Source organism: Oncorhynchus mykiss, chromosome 21 (genome assembly GCF_057628025.1).
Source record: "Oncorhynchus mykiss isolate SJ-2025 chromosome 21, ASM5762802v1, whole genome shotgun sequence".
In the NCBI taxonomy this organism is placed as follows: Eukaryota; Metazoa; Chordata; class Actinopteri; order Salmoniformes; family Salmonidae; genus Oncorhynchus; species Oncorhynchus mykiss.
In genome coordinates this window covers 3,827,916-3,842,043 of record NC_143042.1, presented here as the reverse complement: position 1 = coordinate 3,842,043, position 14,128 = coordinate 3,827,916, and the positions used below count along the sequence as shown (strand labels likewise).

Sequence of the window (14,128 nt, the reverse complement as noted above, 5' to 3'; positions counted from 1 at the left end):
ACGTTCTTCAAACTCCTCCTAACAGACTGCCTCTTACCACGCTCTTCAAACTTCTCCTAACAGACTGCCTCTTACCACGCTCTTCAAACTCCTCCTAACAGACTGCCTCTTACCACTCTCTTCAAACTCCTACTAACAGACTGCCTCTTACCACGCTCTTCAAACTCCTACTAACACACTGCCTCTTACCACGTTCTTCAAACTCCTACTAACACACTGCCTCTTACCACGCCCTTCATACTCCTACTAACAGACTGCCTCTTACCACGCTCTTCAAACTCCTACTAACAGACTGCCTCTTACCACGCTCTTCAAACTCCTCCTAACAGACTGCCTCTTACCACTCTCTTCAAACTCCTACTAACAGACTGCCTCTTACCACGCTCTTCATACTCCTACTAACACACTGCCTCTTACCACGTTCTTCAAACTCCTACTAACACACTGCCTCTTACCACGCCCTTCATACTCCTACTAACAGACTGCCTCTTACCACGCTCTTCAAACTCCTACTAACAGACTGCCTCTTACCACGCTCTTCAAACTCCTACTAACACACTGCCTCTTACCACGCTCTTCAAACTCCTAACACACTGCCTCTTACCACGTTCTTCAAACTCCTCCTAACAGACTGCCTCTTACCACGCTCTTCAAACTTCTCCTAACAGACTGCCTCTTACCACGCTCTTCAAACTCCTCCTAACAGACTGCCTCTTACCACTCTCTTCAAACTCCTACTAACAGACTGCCTCTTACCACGCTCTTCAAACTCCTACTAACAGACTGCCTCTTACCACGCTCTTCAAACTCCTACTAACAGACTGCCTCTTACCACGCTCTTCAAACTCCTACTAACAGACTGCCTCTTACCACGCTCTTCAAACTCCTACTAACACACTGCCTCTTACCACGCTCTTCAAACTCCTCCTAACAGACTGCCTCTTACCACGTTCTTCAAACTTCTACTAACACACTGCCTCTTACCACGCTCTTCAAACTCCTACTAACACACTGCCTCTTACCACGCTCTTCAAACTCCTCCTAACAGACTGCCTCTTACCACGTTCTTCAAACTTCTACTAACACACTGCCTCTTACCACGCTCTTCAAACTCCTTCTAACAAGACTGCCTCTTACCACGCTCTTCAAACTCCTACTAACAGACTGCTGTGTGTGTGTCTTAATGTAAATCTAATCACAAGGAGATGGCGCCGCACCCCACACACGTTTTAATCTATGAATGTATGCTTCAGGATTGGCAGTGTCGTTTGCATGGGTGGACGGTTGTTTACATGCCGGCTTGGCTTACGCATTAGATGATCACAACATTATTGAAATTTAATTACAGAGCCTGACTGGTAGGAAAAATGGCTGTGGTTGAAGCTGGAGAGACTAAATAACTTTGTTCTAGAAACTCTCTTGGTTGGTCTGTCTGTCTGCGTTTCTCTCCTTCTATTCTCTGTGTTTCTGTCTCTCTCTGCGTCCTCTTGGACTTGACACACCCTACACCACAGATATCATGTTTACAGCAAACACCCAGCCAAACTGGATCACAGCCCTCCTCCCCCTTCCCTCTCTCAAACTTCCTGTTCTTCCCCTCTGTTCTCTTTCCAGCTACGTGCTGGAGGAGGTTCTAGCTCACTACGCTGGGAAATGGGGCTTTATTAATTAGTTATGTATTAAAGCTGATAACAAACACTTGGTTTGTAATACTTTATCACATCTGCTTATTATTTAATAAGGCATTAATGTTATTATGTAAAAATCGCTCCACCATTTCCTGGTTGCTAAAATTCTAATACAATTTGCCTAACTTCAGTTTGACAAAACAAGTATAAGTACAGCGAGACATTGTATCTAAACCACTGTGAAATATATTTTCCAGAACCAAAAACATTGTATTTTCAGCAGTTTGAAGCTGGTGGACAAAACCGAAAGTAAAAGACACAAAAACGATACTTAAGAATGCTTAGCATAGAAATAGCGCACATAGAATAATCTACCGCTTCTTAGACTTGCTTTCAAAGAGTGACAGATCTATGAAGCACTTTTCTATGTGATTTTGGTTGGGTTTCCTAAAAAGGTACATATTGCAGCTTTAAGATGAAGTAACGATCTGCCCATTAGTCATGAATCATTATTCCTACAAAACCTCCATTATACATGCCAGTGAGGGAGCTATATAAACAACAGCTAAAGCAGTACCTACTCAGAGTAGTGTGAACAGTCACTCTGCTCTGCTGTCTGTTTCTAGACTGTTCCAGCAATCAGTTTGGTATTTCCTGCTCCCTGTGCCTGCTGCCTGTCTCCTCTCCTCTCAACACTGTTCTGTGATCAGATTGGTATTTCCGGCTCCCAGAGCCTGCTGACTTTCTCCTCTCATTACAGTGAACTGAGATCAGTGGAGCTGGAGGTGTGTTGTCTGGAATGTTACTCCATCCCTGTCTCTCTTTCTCTCTCTTTCTTCACATCTCGCTCTCTCTTTTTGTTCCCCCTCTTTTCTCCTTTATTTCCTGCCATGATTGGAGCTATTTGTTTTCTCCATGACGATGGCAATGTGTGTGTCGGGGATGGATGTGTGTCGGGGATGGATGTGTGTCGGGGATGGATGTGTGTCGGGGATGGATGTGTGTCGGGGATGGATGTGTGTCGGGGATGGATGTGTGTCGGGGATGGATGTGTGTCGGGGATGGATGTGTGTCGGGGATGGATGTGTGTCGGGGATGGATGTGTGTCGGGGATGGATGTGTGTCGGGGATGGATGTGTGTCGGGGATGGATGTGTGTCGGGGATGGATGTGTGTCGGGGATGGATGTAGTGGATGCCTCGGGACCCTCATTGTAAATTCCAGCCACTATTATGTATTATGAGGGCAGTTAGTCATATGGAATTGGTTTATTTCCACGGTAATGGAAACTGTGCTTTCAGCCAAACTCACACTTCAATCTCTATTCAATTAAATCTCTCGCTCTCTACCCTTTCTCCCAACCCTCTCTCTTTCTCCCAACCCTCTCTCTTTCTCCCAACCCTCTCTCTTTCTCCCAACCCTCTCTCTTTCTCCCAACCCTCTCTCTTTCTCCCAACCCTCTCTCTTTCTCCCAACCCTCTCTCTTTCTCCCTACCCTCTCTCTTTCTCCCTACCCTCTCTCTTTCTCCCTACCCTCTCTTTCTCTCCCTACCCTCTCTTTCTCTCCCTACCCTCTCTCTTTCTCTCCCTACCCTCTCTCTTTCTCTCCCACACCTCTCTCTTTCTCTCACACACCTCTCTCTTTCTCTCACACACCTCTCTCTTTCTCTCACACACCTCTCTCTTTCTCTCACACACCTCTCTCTTTCTCTCACACACCTCTCTGTTCTTAAAGACAACAAACATGCTGCCTCTCTCCAGAAATGAATGAATAAAACAAGTGGTATGTCATTCAGGTAGAGGGATAGTTTTAGCTCTCTGATTGAACGCTTGGTGAACTGATTTTCAATGACCAGAAGCTCAGCACGTCCTCTGGGTCTATGACAGTGTGTGGGTTGTGGTGAAGGTGGTTTAGGCTAACACTGATGCCCTAGGGATGTATGTACCTTGGACAAACAGAGGCAGGATATTACTAGGCTGGAACAAATAATCCCCCCCCCCACCACTAACACACACACTCTTACAGTACATTCCGTCCCTGCCTTGTGTCAGTGTTTGGTCATTTCACCACAGCCTGCTGAAATGACCCCGGTTTCATTTTGTCTTATCAGACTGAACAGCGACCAGCAGCATTCCACTGTGATAAGACCAGCAGCCGTCACTCCTCATCCACTGCCCTGTCTCTGTCTGGATGAGAGGGTGGGAAGGAGGGAAGATAGGGGCTGAGGTGTGTTCAGCACAGAGGGGTGAGGGAGGGGGACGGAGGTGGACTGATGGGGGACGGAGGTGGACTGATGGTGGACTGATGGGGGGCGGAGGTGGACTGATGGGGGACTGAGATGAGGTGGACTGAGTTGTGAGGGCCGGAGGGAAATTAGTTTATGAAGGTTGTTGCCCTGTCTCTGGAAAGCCTTGCTTATTTTAGGGAAATATTTCACTTTGACATAGCCTATCCACTTCCCCTCTCACACACGTGCGCCTGCCATCCAGCCATCCAGCCAGCCAGCCAGCCAGCCAGCCAGCCAGCCATCCATCCATAACAACCCTATTTGTCAGGTGATCAATAAAGTAATACTGGTCATGATGAGTGGTGGTTGGAGCCAATCTCAACGGTCCCTCCTGTCTGTCCCTCCTCTCTGTCCCTCCCGTCTGTCTGTCCCTCCCGTCTGTCTGTCCCTCCCGTCTGTCTGTCCCTCCCGTCTGTCTGTCCCTCCCGTCTGTCTGTCCCTCCTGTCTGTCTGTCCCTCCCGTCTGTCTGTCCCTCCCGTTTGTCCCTTCTAACAAGGACCTGCTGCCTGCCACTGTCTTTCAGGTGTGTGTGTGTGTGTGTGTGTGTGTGTGTGTTCGGGATGACAACACAATGTTTGTTTCCATCACTAGATCTGTTTTCCTAAAGAAGTTAAATCTGCTTGGTGTTTTGTTTCCTAGCCACGATACTAAGGAGTACACACACACACACCTACACCGACACCTACACACACAGACAGCGCTGCTCACTGTCACTTCCCAAGGACACAGCAGCAGCAGACTCACACTCCACTACAGCTGTGATTCATCTCTCTGTCGACAGTTATCCATTCTCATTTACATCTCAACAGTCATATGTTTGTTAACAGATCTCCTCTGGCAGTCTCATCTCAACAGTCATATGTTTGTTAACAGATCTCCTCTGGCAGTCTCATCTCAACAGTCATATGTTTGTTAACAGATCTCCTCTGGCAGTCTCATCTCAACAGTCATATGTTTGTTAACAGATCTCCTCTGGCAGTCTCATCTCAACAGTCATATGTTTGTTAACAGATCTCCTCTGGCAGTCTCATCTCAACAGTCATATGTTTGTTAACAGATCTCCTCTGGCAGTCTCATCTCAACAGTCATATGTTTGTTAACAGATCTCCTCTGGCAGTCTTCTCGTCCAAGACCCAACCCACTGTAAATCACAGAGGACGAGGAGGAAGGTTTGCTCCTGCTTCCCCTCCTACCTCTCCCATTATGTCTACCAGTTATACTCCATCTGGCTGAATAGAAATGCTGTACAACGTGTGTCCTACTACATAGCTCATTATACAAGCCAGGGATGGAGGGGTTAAGTTGTTCTGACTGTGGGAGGTTCCTCTGGATTTATCTGGGAAAGAGGAAGAATAGGGTGGTAAGTGAGGGCCCCAGGCCTGTATCGGAGGGAGGAGAGGAAAGACGAGAGAGTGGACCTATCTGAGTGGAGGAGGAAAGGAATGTGAGGGTGCATTATCTGTAGTCATCGGAGAGGAGCGACTGAGTGGAGTGACTGACTGTTCCTGCTGGCTGATGGAGGAGTGATTTGCAGAGGTAGCTGTGCTCTGTCGGTTCCATTAAACACGCTGTCCCCGCTCTCCTCCCTCCACCCATCCATCCTCACAAAAACAGGGCACAGTTTATGACATCACCTGGAATCTTCAGACTGTTGGGCCGATTCTTCTCTTTTGCCAGGCTGCTGTTCTGGGTTTCTTTCACTGTACCGGCTGGCTCAGTGTGCACACGGACGCACACTGTCCTCCTCATCTGACATTTACCCATAATCCTCCTCTCCTTTCCTGATCCTCTCCTCTGTGGCCAACAGGTTGCAGAGTAAGATGAAATGACATTCCATGTTAGATTTGATCATCACTATACTGTGGAAGATACACTGGCTGGTCCCTGACTGAATATACACTCAGGTTATTAGGTACATCCATCCAGTCCACAATGTAAAGTTCAATCGAGCAGTAACTGAATGCCTGTATGCCTGCTTCATAAGTCTGTAGGAACTATCATTTCTGTGAATGGGGTGATACCTAATAAACTGTCCGGGGAGTCTATATTGTGGTGTTCCAAGATTGTTTTGGTTGGTAATTAGCAGAAGCAGGATAGTGAGTGACAGTCTTAGAGGCTGAAGATTAAAGTAGTGGATACTTCCCTGTTCCTGTCGCTCTCTCTTTCTCTCTGTTGTCTCTCTCTGTGTGCTAGTGGCAGATAAGGCCTGCTGCTTAATTGGAATCTATTCTGTTTGTCATAAAACTGGGAGACGAGTGAAGGATTGCTTGTCATAGACCAACGTGTGAATCTGCGTCTCTCCCTGTTTGTTAGATGGATGGACTAAGCTACTAATCGATGTGAGTGAATTATGCTACTTAAGGGTATCAGTTATGCTGTGGCATCGTGGTGTTTTTATCAACGGGCCATGTCACTGAAAGGTGTGTGTGGTGTCACTGAGAGACAGCACGTTGACTGATGGAAGGAGGGTTAATTAACTGTCATTAAGACTCTGTCAGTGAGGTGACTCATGTTCCTGCTGGTCTGTTTTCTACTTGGCTGTCCTTCACCTAATGATGAAGTGTATTAAACACAGGCCACACATCTAGCGAACATCTGTCTGGATATGCTGTTGAAACTGCTGGAATACTGTGGCCATAGTCTTCCTCTCTCAGTACCGTCAGTCCTGTAACGTGGCATTGAACACCAGGGTCCACATGCCAAGCTGTGGACTAATATCTCTGAGAGAACCTGACACCAGTCACTCCACACACTTCTCACTATAATCACAGTGGCTGTTCTCAACCATCCACTCTCTCTAGTCTCTATTCCCTATATAGGCACTGCTTTTGACTAGGACCCATAGGGTACACCACTACTCTGTTGTTCTAGCCCCTAGACCCCACCCCATTACCCAATCCCAATGCAGTCCACAGCGAGGCCTGAGATTGGCTGCCTTTCTCCAGTAATTGCGATCCTGGCCCTTTCATTTACCTCAGGAGCTCTTCAGCTGAGTGACTGGGAGTGGTGCTGTGGCATTTCACCACTAAACGTGTCATTTCCCCTCCCGTTTTGTCCTGTTAGATATGTGCCTCTAGAGGAGAAGAGAGCTCTAATGAATAGCTTCAGGGGGGCATGTTCGTTTTGAACCGTACTTAGCTAGAGTGGTGCTGGTCTTGTATTGGTCTCCTAGTGTGAGAGGAGTCATTCCACTTCAAAAAGGACAAGACCATCGACACCCATCTCAGATTGTTCTGAAATCGTTTCTGTAGTTAGAAACAGATCGGATTAGCACCCTGAAACATTTTGTTGAAATGTAATTTGATCTCTAATTGATTTAACTTAAATTAGTGATTTTAAAAAACTAAAAAACAACCAAAAAACAGGATTCATATTATCTTCAATACCTATAGTACCTAACATCGGATTTGGACCATGATTAAGACCTGTGGAATCCAATAAAATGATCAATAGCTGCCCAAAGACCCCCCCCCCCCCCCCCCCCACTCCAATCCCACCCCCAACAACCAGTATATAGTATCAGTTCACTGTCTGACAATGTTACCCTACATTACAGAGGGTGTTAAGCTTGCCAGCAGCACATCCTACCTTATCTAGATCTGCTGACATCAGACAGACTGACAATCATCCAACCCGTCTCTGTCATCCCCTCTGAGCAGGAATAACACACACACACACACACACACACACACACACTGTGTTTCTGTCATGACCCCATGCTGAGGGCTGTCATTCTCTGGGTTGTATTTGAAGAGTCTTTCTTCTGACTGAGTCTTGTTGGCTCTGTCCTCTTCGTCAAGTGATGATTGTCCCTGATTGCTGCACAGCGGTGTGTGTGACTGACTGACTGACTGACTGACATCTCATCTTCCCAGAACCCACTCAAACCCCCCTAAGTGAGGGGTGTGTCAATTAGAAATATGGTGGTTAACCACTCTGTGGTCCAGGGCTTTTCTGTCTATGTAAACTAATTTCTGTATGGCTGGTCACGGTCTGTGTATAAAATGTTTTTCCCCTGAGTACACAGTATGACTGTGTGACTTTAAAATAGACAATGTCCTTTTCAGTTGTGGTCATCCACTCATGTCCACGTCACGTGATTGTTCTTTCAAATAATGTTTGTCAAATGAAGGTAATGTACTGTAGTTAAGAGAATTGTCTGTGCGTTGATGGGTTCTGACTTCGAAACTAGAGGTCGACCGATTAATGATTTTTCAACGGCAATACCGATTATTGGAGGACCAAAAAAGCCGATACCGATTTAATCGGCCGATTTTAAAAACGAGAAGAAAAAATGTATTTGTAATAATGACAATTACAACAATACTGAATGGACACTTAACTTTTAAAATAATACATAAATAAAATAAATGTAGCCTCAAGTAAATAATGAAACATGTTCAACTTGGTTTAAATAATGCAAAAACAAAGTGTTGGAGAAGAAAGTAAAAGTGCAATATGTGCTATGTAAGAAAGCTAACATTTCAGTTCCTTGCTCAGAACATGAGAACATATGAAAGCTGGTGGTTCCTTTTAACATGAGTCTTCAATATTCCCAGGTAAGAAGTTTTAGGTTGTAGTTATAGGAATTATAGGACTATTTCCCTCTATACCATTGACTATTGGATGTTCTTTAGTATTGCCAGTGTAACAGTATAGCTTCCGTCCCTCTCTTCGCTCCTCCCTGGGCTTGAAACAGCAACACAACGACAACAGCCACCATCGAAGCAGCATTACCCAAGCAGAGCAAGGGGAACAACTACTAGAAGGCTCAGAGCGAGTGACGTTTGAAACACTATTAGCGCGCGCTAACTAGCCAGCCATTTCACTTCGGTTACACCAGCCTAATCTCGGGAGTTGATAGGCTTGAAGTCATAAACAGCGCAATGCTTGACGCACAACGAAGAGCTGCTGGCAAAACGCACAAAAGTGCTGTTTGAATGAATGTTTACGCGCCTGCTTCTACCTACCACCGCTCAGTCAGATCCTTAGATACTTGTATGCTTGTATGCTCAGTCAGATTATACGCAGGACACGCTAGATAATATCTAGTAATATCATCAAACCATGTGTAGTTAACTATTATGTGGTTATGATTGATTGTTTTTTTTATAAGATAAGTTTAATGCTAGCTAGCAACTTACCTTGGCTTACTGCATTCGTGTAACAGGCAGTCAGTCTCCTTGTGGAGTGCAACGAGAGAGAGGCAGGTCGTTATTGCATTGTACTAGTTAACTGTTAACTGGTTGCAGGACTGGATCCCCCGAGCCGACAAGATGAAAATCTGTCGTTCCTCCCCTGAACAAGGCAGTTAACCCACCGTTCCTAGGCCGTCATTGAAAATAAGAATGTGTTCTTAACTGACTTGCCTAGTTAAATAAAGGTATAAACATCCTTTTAAATCGGCACCCAAAAATTCCGATTGTTATGAAAACTTGAAATCGGCCCCAATTAATCGGCCATTCCGATTAATCGGTCGACCTCTATTCTAAACTTGAAAATATGAAATATCCTTATTCATGTCACTGAGGGAGAGAGGGGAATGTAGAACGTTTACATTGTCAGAATGTTATTGTTAGACATCAGGGATCCTGTGGGAAAGAGTGAGGAATTCGGGGCCGAAGTCAGGTCAGATGATGTGAGGAAGAACAGATATCACTAAAGTTCTGTCTAGCAACAGAGGTGGATTGGCTGTTCAGATGTGTGAGGAGGAGACTGGGCAGAGGAGGAAGGCTTTAAATACCAGTGTGAAGATGTCTTCGTCTGTTCAGCTGTCTGACCCTTTGGGTGAATAAACATGGTTTGAGCTTTACTGATCGTCCGTGAGTTTGTACTCTTTATTTAGAACTGAATTCTGTGTGTCCGTGCAGCTACAGTGGTGAGGTTTCTAATGTGCATTTGACCTGGATTAACCCTTCCCCACCTGACACCCAGACACAGGGTATGGTGCCAGGGACTTAGTATATGGCCAGGACCACAGCCAGCCCATGCCAGTACACACGCACGCATGGTATTTGTACCCCTGGATAGGGGATGGCTGGACACCGGGCAGGATGCCAATAGCATTACAGGTCTATGGGCAGGGCCAATGCCAGCCATGCCCTCTGGCTGGCTGGAGCCGGGCTACTGTCATTACATAGAGGATCATGGGTTCATTCCATGTCAGTGCAATTCATTTAGGAGATAATTTGGAAAGTGGGATTTAAATGAACTGAAATGGAATTGAAACATGTAGACTCCAGAGTAGTGTTAATCAGTCTCAGGTCCGTGGACCGACGCTGGTCTGTGGGATCTTTCTGTACCTGGTTAACTGAGTACCTGGTTAACTGACTAATTTGATCAGGGTCAATTCAAAGGTAACAGAGTGATGTTAACTCAGATATTTCACTTTAAAATGTATGTTAACTTCTTTCGGATCATTGGGACGCTAGTGTCTCACCTCGACAACCTCCGGTGAAATTGCAGAGCGCGAAATTCAAAAAACAAAAGTAGTAATATTCAACATTCATAAAAATATAGGTGTTATACACCATTCTTTAGCTTAGAATCTTGGTAATCGAACCGCTTTGTCCGATTTACAATATGCTTTACGGCGAAAGCATAGCATTTGATTGTCTGAGGACAGCGCCTCACCCACTTCCTGCATTAACATGAATTCATAACCTGCACAGGTGTCACAAAACTCAAAAATAGCGTTAAAATAAATCACTTAAGTTTGAACATCTTCATCTTTTTGCAATCCAAAGGGTCCCAGTTATATAACAAATGGTCATTTTGTTTGATAAAGTCCTTCTTTATAATCCCAAAAAGCCAGTTTAGTTGGTGCGCTTCATTCAATAATCCACCGGTTTCCCCTCATTCAAAATACATACAAAATGAATCCCAAACGTTACCAATATACTTCGTCCAAACAAGTCAAACAACTTTCCTAATCAATCCTCAGGTACCCTAATATGTAAATAAACATTCAAATTTAAGACTGAATAAACTGTGATCAATACCGGAGAAAAAGAACGAGGAGCACTCACTCACGCGCGCCAAAAGACTAGTCCTTCTGAGGAATACTTAGAAAGAATACGAATACTTCTTAATTAAAAAAAAAAACAAGCATGAAACAATTTCTAAAGACTGGTGACATCTAGTGGAAGCCATAGGAAAAAATTATAATGGAATTGCCCTCAGTTCTACAGTGCTATACAGTTTCCCATTCCACAACAGAGACAGTTCACCCAGCTGAATGTTATGGTTCTACAGGGTTCTACCGTTTCCCATTCCACAACAGAGACACTTCATCCAGCTATATGACTAACTCTTCTACTCTCAGTAACAATGACATGATGCATCCTGGTACTCTCTCCTTAATGATGTGTGAGGAAGGATTAGGTTCCACACACTGTTACACACTGCCACCCGGCTTCCTGCTTGTGTGTCCAAGCATGTGACCATTATTTCCCATGTTCTGTGTGTGTGTGTGTGTGTGTGTGTGTGTGTAAATATGCGGTCAGGCTCAGCTGAGGGCTCTTATAAGGACCGGCCGGTAGTTCTGAGGTCAGTGAGCATGGGAGTGGAAACGAGGGGTTGGTGTTCATCTAAACAAACCAGTGTCTGAACGAGGGAAGGATAGAGGAGAAAAAGACCAGGGACAGTAGTTGGCTGTTAATCACCAGCCAAGTGTGTCCAAGGAGTGTGTTTCTCTGTCAGGTCCCAACAGAGGCACTGTGTCCTAGTCCTGTCTGTCTGTGAGCTTTGTCCTGTAGCAGGCTATAACTCAGTAATTCGTTTTTAGCCAGCCAGCCTGTGGACCCGAGCAGGAATGTGAAGCTTTTAATAAGTTCAACAATGAGAGGGGGAGAGGGCAAAATAATTGAATCTGCCATCTGAAATAGATTATGGAAATAAGGTGTGTGTCTGGCCCCCTCACACACAGCCACAGCTGAAGTCTCTAATGCTTGGCTATTGTGTCTAGGTCTGTGACAGGAGCTGACGGCTAACAGTGTGAGCACAGTGGGTCTCTCCTCCGGACCAGGGGAGTGGGTCTCTCCTCCGGACCAGGGGAGTGGGTCTCTCCTCCGGACCAGGGGAGTGGGTCTCTCCTCCGGACCAGGGGAGTGGGTCTCTCCTCCGGACCAGGGGAGTGGGTCTCTCCTCCGGACCAGGGGAGTGGGTCTCTCCTCCGGATGTGTTCCTGGTTCGAGCCCAGGTAGGGGCGAGGAGAGGGACGGAAGCTAAACTGTTATACTGGTAATATTATAGTGCCTATAAGAACAATAGTCAAAGGTATATGAAATACAAATGGTATAGAGAGAAATAGTCCTATAAATACTATATTAACTACAACCTAAAACCTCTTACCTTGGAATATTGAAGTCTCATGTTAAAAGGAACCACCAACTTTCATATGTTCTCATGTTCTGAGCAAGGAACTTAAACGTTAGCTTTCTTACATGGCACATATTGCACTTTTACTTCTCTAACACTTTTGTTTTTGCATTATTTAAACCAAATTGAACATGTTTCATTATTTATTTGAGGCTGAATTGATTTTTATTGATGTATTATATTAAGAGTTAAAATAAGTGTTCATTCTATATTGTTGTAATTATTTACAAATAAATAACTAAATTGTCCGATTTAATCGGTATCGGCCTTTTTGGTCCTCCAATAATCGGTATCGGTATCAGCGTTGAAAAATCATAATCGGTCGACCTCTAACTAGGACCTTCTGTTGTCAGTACTAAGACTGGCTATGACTAGGACCTTCTGTTGTCAGTACTATGACCAGGACCTTCTGTTGTCAGTACTATGACCAGGACCTTCTGTTGTCAGTACTAAGACTGGCTATGACCAGGACCTTCTGTTGTCAGTACTATGACCAGGACCTTCTGTTGTCAGTACTATGACCAGGACCTTCTGTTGTCAGTACTATGACCAGGACCTTCTGTTGTCAGTACTATGACCAGGACCTTCTGTTGTCAGTACTATGACCAGGACCTTCTGTTGTCAGTACTATGACCAGGACCTTCTGTTGTCAGTACTATGACCAGGACCTTCTGTTGTCAGTACTATGACCAGGACCTTCTGTTGTCAGTACTATGACCAGGACCTTCTGTTGTCAGTACTATGACTAGGACCTTCTGTTGTCAGTACTATGACTAGGACCTTCTGTTGTCAGTACTATGACTAGGACCTTCTGTTGTCAGTACTATGACTAGGACCTTCTGTTGTCAGTACTATGACTAGGACCTTCTGTTGTCAGTACTAAGACTGGCTATGACTAGAACCAGGAGTTTCACCTGACCATGTGACCTGACCAGGACAAACTCTCAGCCCTGGTTGTACCTGAGTAGCTCACATACCCGTGATCTGTTGTCAAGGTTGTCAGACTGCCAATCCGCTGTGTCCAGTGTATGACACAACCCTTCCCCCATATCCCTGTATGAGCCAATAGCCTTACCCCCACATAATCACATGATGCCAGCGGTGGCCAAGCACCTCTCTTATCTGGGTTTCTCCATAATAATGTGTGTCTACTATCAACAGGCCTCCTCTCAGGAATGTGTGTTTAGTCAAACGTGTGTGTGTGTGTGTGTGTCAATGCAACTCCGCAATGCCCTGAAAAGTTAGATTAGCCATTGTGTTCCATTTGTGTGTGGAATCTGAATCAGAACTTTGCCATGCAACAAGTGTTTACAAGGAATAAATATGTGTGTAGACATGTGTCATTGCGTCGCGGAGGGCTGCGCCGTTATGTCGCCGAGGGATGTGCCGTTGCGTCGCGGAGGGCTGTGCGGTTGCGTTGCGTCGCGGAGGGCTGTGCGGTTGCGTCGCGGAGGGCTGTGCGGTTGCGTCGCGTCGCGGAGGGCTGTGCCGTTGCCTTCACTATGGTCTCTCATTAGCTCCAGCATCACTACACAGTAGAATGGAAAAGCCCAGTGTTCAGTCCTGTACCTCCAGACTCTATTCATCTCCAGTCACTGTCTGATGTTTCCAATGGGAAGGTTAGTGTGTATTGATATCTGAGAGGCAGGCCCAGGCTCTCTGTGTTACAGCTTCCTGTATTACTGAGTTAGCATAGCTTAATGAACAGAAGAGAGGAACGGGGAGAGAGGAGTGGAAAGGGATGAGATGCAGAGCGGGAGAGACCTGGAGGAGTGGAAAGGGATGAGGAACAGATACTGTAATGTAGACTACTGGACTACTGCCGAGCCCAGA

General features: G+C 45.5%; 1 protein-coding gene across 5 annotated transcripts in view; it reads left to right on the top strand.

Annotated features, from left to right (window-relative positions):
* LOC110490697 (plexin-B2) overlaps positions 1-14,128 on the top strand; it is a 177,581-nt gene that overhangs the window by 16,241 nt on the left and 147,212 nt on the right. The window contains exon 2 of one of the 5 annotated variants that reach the window (XM_090213488.1): positions 11,883-12,116. The exons of 2 other annotated variants lie outside the window; for them this stretch is intronic. The gene's annotated coding sequence lies outside the window, so the exon portion shown is untranslated. Of the gene's footprint in view, positions 1-4,927; positions 5,086-11,882; positions 12,158-14,128 lie in introns of those variants that run through there. 2 more of the 5 variants (XM_090213487.1, XM_090213489.1) reach the window with 2 other exon arrangements.